The sequence below is a fragment of the Salvelinus fontinalis genome, chromosome 3 (assembly GCF_029448725.1).
Source record: "Salvelinus fontinalis isolate EN_2023a chromosome 3, ASM2944872v1, whole genome shotgun sequence".
In the NCBI taxonomy this organism is placed as follows: Eukaryota; Metazoa; Chordata; class Actinopteri; order Salmoniformes; family Salmonidae; genus Salvelinus; species Salvelinus fontinalis.
In genome coordinates this window covers 59,282,128-59,288,710 of record NC_074667.1, presented here as the reverse complement: position 1 = coordinate 59,288,710, position 6,583 = coordinate 59,282,128, and positions in this window count along the sequence as shown.

Below are 6,583 nucleotides of genomic sequence, written 5' to 3'. Positions count from 1 at the left end.
CCTAGTTAAATAAAGGTTAAATAAATAAAATAAAAACATATTCAGGATGGTAACATGGCAACAAGTGACAAACGTTATACGCCTATAATTAATATTTCCTGGCGTGATATTTTCGTACTGGTTTGCCTGGATTAGGCTATGATTGGTCTTCACATTAGGAAGTTAACACCTTTAGAACGTTTATTTCGTAATTGATCGCCAGGACAGACCCTCCATTTCTTTATTCAGAAGCCGGACTTTTCCTCTGGTTGTGTATTTGTTTTCAACCTCGTGTGGGCGTGGCCTCTTAACCTAAATGATGGTTGTCACACCCAAGAGGAAGGTGACAGCCTCTCCGCCATGACTCACACCTTCTCCTCAACTACCCATTCTGTGTCCAGATGGTGAGAAGTGAGTTGACGGCCTGCTGGAGGTCATTTTGCAGGGCTCTGGCAGTGCTACTCCTTGCACAAAGGCGGAGGTAGCGATCCTGCTGCTGGGTTGTTGCCCTCCTACGGCCTCCTCCACGTCTCCTGATGTACTGGCCTGTCTCCTGGTAGCGCCTCCATGCTCTGGACACTACTCTGACAGACACAGCAAACCTTCTTGCCACAGCTCGCATTGATGTGCCATCCTGGATGAGCTGCACTACCTGAGCCACTTGTGTGGGTTGTAGACTCCGTCTCATGCTACCACTAGAGTGAGAGCACCGCCAGCATTCAAAAGTGACCAAAACATCAGCCAGGAAGCATAGGAACTGAGAAGTGGTCTGTGGTCACCACCTGCAGCATCACTCCTTTATTGGGGGTGTCTTGCTAATTGCCTATAATTTCCACCTTTTGTCTATTCCATTTGCACAACAGCATGTGAAATTTATTGTCAATCAGTGTTGCTTCCTAAGTGGACAGTTTGATTTCACAGAAGTGTGATTGACTTGGAGTTACATTGTGTTGTTTAAGTGTTCCCTTTATTTTTTTGAGCAGTGTATATTATCTACCTCACTTACTTTGGCAATGTTAACACATGTTTCTCATGCAGATAAAGCCCCTTGAATTGATAAAGGATCAGTCATGGACTGAAACCCCAAAGTCTCTCTCATATCAAATTGTATTTGTCACATGGGCCGAATACAACAGGTACCTTACCTTACCGTGAAATGCTTATGTACAATCCCTTAAAAAAAAATCTGTATTGTTGGTTAAGACAATATTTGCTAACAAAATGAATACAAAATAAAGAAAAAAAGTTAGACAATAAAATAATGAGGGGGTACAGGTTAGTCGAGGTAATTGAGGTAATATGAAGGTAAGGGTAAAGTGACTATACATAGATAAACAGCGAGTAGCAGCAGCAAAAAAAAGGGGGTCAATGCAAATAGTCCAGGTAGCCATTTGATTAACTGTTTATCAGTTTAATGGCTTGGGCGTAAAAGCTGTTAAGGAGCCTTTTGGACCTAGACTTGGCACTCCGGTACCGCTTGCCGTGCGGTAGCAGAGAGAACAGTCTATGACTAGGGTGGCTGGAGTCTTTCACAATTTTTAGGGCCTTCCTCTGACACCACCTGGTATAGAGGTCCTGGATGGCAGGAAGCTTTACCCCAGTGACGTACTAAGCCGTACGCACTACCCTCTGTAGTGCCTTGCGTCAGAGGCCAAGCAGTTGCCATACCAAGCGGTGATGCAAACAGTCAGGATGCTCTCGATGGTGCAGCTGTAGAAATTGAGAATCTGAGGACCCATGCCAAATCTTTTCAGTCACACTCTCCCTCCTCTCCTGTCAAAGCGTGCACTTGCACACTCCCTGACATGGATTTTACATTGATGGACAGTCCCTCTAGTCAATGCTTACACGAATCCTATGCTTTAAATCCTAGCGTGACGACACTAAATTCTTTCTCTGCTCTGAGACGGCCATCATTGATGTTGTTTGTGGTGACGAGGGGCGTTGTACAAAACAAAGTCATCAGCGAATGGTTCATCTCCAACCGATCAGAGTATCAAAGCCAATGACACATTTTCAAACCGCCGCTTTACCCATGTGTTCTGGCACTGGCCCAACCCATCAGTTTCTGGACCAATCAAATGGACCCGAATGTGTTCGCGTTTGGTGAAGGGTCGAGGGAGGTACTCAGATCGAGACTAATTGCGCAGAAGAAACTAACATCTGTGGGAGTGGCCTACCGTTTGTCCGGAGCAAGGAGTCTGGGTTGCCAGGCAATTAAAATCTATGGTGTGGAGTGCACACTCCAAAGAAGGTGGAGACTCTGGGAGAATCTCAATTGCATATTCCTCTCTCTCCTCGCCTCCTTCTCAAAACATATTGGAGAAGGTCAGAAGGGAGAGCCTCTGACTTTCTCATCCAATGGGATTTGAGGAGGAAACGAGGACGCGAGGAATATGCAATTGATATTCTCCCTCTACCAGACACTAGTGTCACCTTTGACCCCCAGACATCAAAGGGTGTGGGATGTCAACACTGATTTAACTGAACCAGACGGGTCCACGATCGGCGTGCTCACCTTGCAGCACCGCATCATATCCGTCAAACAGTGACACATAGAACCGGCCCAACTCAACACCTGTCTGTCCCAGTGTCTTGTTTACCGGGAGGAGACGGCAAGAAACGGCAGCCAAGATGCCTGAACGATAAGCAAAGAGCAAGCGAATGGGGCAGGAGGTGTGCTTCAAAAGAACCGAACGGGGGCTAATGTTTAAAAAAAAAAAACTCCACAAAATATCTGAATGACAGACTGGGCACTGCTCCCCCCTCCCTCTCCATTCTCTATTCTGTGGAATACAAGAATGCAGTCTGAATCCAGGTAGATAACACATGGAGCATGAACAGCAGAGAGTCTCTGGCACGACTTCCAACGAGTGTGTGTGTGTGTGTGGAGAGAGAAACTAATAGAACAATAGCCTGTTACAATAGAACGGTAGCAATTAAATAGAGTTCATTCTGTTCTAAGCATTGTTCTAGCTGTTGATATCAACTCAGAGAGAAAACACAACCACATACTGGCAATGGAGATATTTTAGATTCCTTTATTAATTCGTTTCATGTTTTTGAACTCTTGTAAAACTATTTGAAGTGCACACTGGATTCACAATGGGTTTGAATACATCACAATCCACTTTGAACCTGGAATTTCATGTTAAAAAGGTAGGAGGAACAGTGTGTTGGGGCGTCCGCTCTGTATGTCCCTCTATGGTAGCCGTAGTCATCTGGTCACAATCCTCATTTCTTACCTGGAGACAATAAAAACATAATATCAGAGGAAATAACAGTTGGATCTTATAAAACTTTATTGAGACACACAAGTCTTAACGACCATGAGTAATGTCCAAAGAAATGTGTTTTCCTTGATCAGCACTGCCACTGTAACATGTTAGCACTGCCACTGTAACGTGTTTTCCTTGATCAGCACTGCCACTGTAACATGTAGAAAAACTACTAGGCCTATTATAACCCGTTATACACTGTTAAGAAAGAAGCTTGCGAGGCCTATTATAACCTGTTATACACTGTTAAGAAAGAAGCTTGCGAGGCCTATTATAACCCGTTATACACTGTTAAGAAAGAAGCTTGCTAGGCCTATTATACACTGTTAAGAAAGAAGCTTTAATATCAAAGTGTTAACAGACTCTTCCAGACCTGGAATTCTGTTTAACTATTCAGACTCATCACCATCTTGAGACAAACCAGGATTGGAATTATATTGGCACAAACACACATTCGTCTCTTGACTTCACACACACACTTCCAATAAGATATGTGAAACCACAGACCACTATGATGGAGAGGGATACACCGGGAGTGTGTGTGTGTGTCCTGGTTGAGCTCAAGATGGCGTTGAGTCTAAAGAATAGACATGCAGACAGAATTCCAGGTCTGGAAGCATCTGGAAGAGTTCTGGACTGAAGTGGGAATCTGGTGTTGAATAAAGAACACATCAGAGTAACTGATATAGTGACCTACAGACAACCAGATAGACAGTCAGAGGAAGACAACCAGATAGACAGTCAGAGGACAGGCAGACAACCACATAGACAGTCAGAGGAAGACAACCACATAGACAGTCAAAGAGGGATACAGGCAGACAACCACATAGACAGTCAGAGGAAGACAACCACATAGACAGTCAAAGAGGGATACAGGCAGACAACCACATAGACAGTCAAAGAGGAAGACAGGCAGACAACCAGATAGACAATCAGAGGAAGACAACCACAGACAGTCAGAGGAAGACAGGCAGACAACCACATAGACAGTCAGAGGAAGACAGGCAGACAAACAGGGAGACACTACAACAACTAGCCACAGCTCCCACACCACCAGAAAACACTACAACAACTAGCCACAGCTCCCACACCACCAGAAAACACTACAACAACTAGCCACAGCTCCCACACCACCAGAAAACACTACAACAACTAGCCACAGCTCCCACGCCACCAGAAAAACCTACAACAACGAGCCACAGCTCCCACGCCACCAGAAAACACTACAACAACTAGCCACAGCTCCCACGCCACCAGAAAACACTACAACAACTAGCCACAGCTCCCACGCCACCAGAAAACACTACAACAACTAGCCACAGCTCCCACGCCACCAGAAAAACCTACAACAACGAGCCACAGCTCCCACGCCACCAGAAAACACTACAACAACTAGCCACAGCTCCCACGCCACCAGAAAAACCTACAACAACGAGCCACAGCTCCCACGCCACCAGAAAACACTACAACAACTAGCCACAGCTCCCACGCCACCAGAAAACACTACAACAACTAGCCACAGCTCCCACGCCACCAGAAAACACTACAACAACTAGCCACAGCTCCCACGCCACCAGAAAACACTACAACAACTAGCCACAGCTCCCACGCCACCAGAAAACACTACAACAACTAGCCACAGCTCCCACGCCACCAGAAAACACTACAACAACTAGCCACAGCTCCCACGCCACCAGAAAACACTACAACAACGAGCCACAGCTCCCACGCCACCAGAAAACACTACAACAACAAGCCACAGCTCCCACGCCACCAGAAAACACTACAACAACTAGCCACAGCTCCCACGCCACCAGAAAACACTACAACAACTAGCCACAGCTCCCACGCCACCAGAAAACACTACAACTAGCCACAGCTCCCACGCCACCAGAAAACACTACAATAACTAGCCACAGCTCCCACGCCACCAGAAAACACTACAACAACTAGCCACAGCTCCCACGCCACCAGAAAACACTACAACAACTAGCCACAGCTCCCACGCCACCAGAAAACACTACAACAACTAGCCACAGCTCCCACGCCACCAGAAAACACTACAACAACTAGCCACAACTCCCACACCACCAGAAAACACTACAACACCTAGCCACAGCTCCCACGCCACCAGAAAACACTACAACAACTAGCCACAGCTCCCACGCCACCAGAAAACACTACAACAACTAGCCACAGCTCCCACACCACCAGAAAACACTACAACAACTAGCCACAGCTCCCACGCCACCAGAAAACCCTACAACAACGAGCCACAGCTCCCACGCCACCAGAAAACACTACAACAACTAGCCACAGCTCCCACGCCACCAGAAAACACTACAACAACTAGCCACAGCTCCCACACCACCAGAAAACCCTACAACAACGAGCCACAGCTCCCACGCTACCAGGAAACACTACAACAACGAGCCACAGCTCCCACGCTACCAGGAAACACTACAACAACGAGCGAGACCATCCCTCCCACAACCAAAACAGCTGGAGCACCGCGACCACCAGCTCCACCACAACAGAGCAACCCCAGGCTCCGGAGCACCAGACAACAGGGGCCCGCCGTGTTTCATATGGCCCAGAACGGAGCACTCTGACTGGGGCTGCGTGTCAGCAGAGGTCCCCTGGGGGTGGAGGGGAAACCATCCTGAACTAATAAATGTGTGTGTGAGGGGGTGTGTGCACCGTTCCCCCAGAACAGCATCCTTATCTTTTGACTCATCTGATGTTTCTTTTTCAACACTTCCTGTTGACTGTGGTTTTAAAGAGGGCCCTTCGGAGTGGAGTGTGTGTGTGTATATATGTGTGTGAAGGAATGTGTTAAAAGCTGCAATCGATTAATGTTTGAAAACAGGGTGGGTGACTTAAGTCTGCATGATTTGGACCAACATGGTGAATTGTGATTTTTGATTTGGGACAGATATTGCAATTGCGATTATGAATTGAGATGTTTACTTGGTAATTCCACCAGACATGGTTAAAACAAGGTTCAGGGTAGAGAACATCACCTCTACATTGAGATGTGAATTCATACATAGTGTGCTAACTGAATACGAAACCAAAGTTAAAAATCAGTCGGCTCAATCATTATTAGAATTATAGGTCAAAGTGCCTTAAAAACCTGTAGCACGGAGCCTAGCGACTGCACGGAGCCTAGCGACTGCACGGAGCCTAGCGACGGCACGGAGCCTAGCGACGGCACGTACCCTAGCGACTGCACGGAGCCTAACGACTGCACGTACCCTAGCAACTGCACGGAGCCTAGCGACTGCACGGAGCCTAGCGACTGCACGGAGCCTAGCGACGGCACG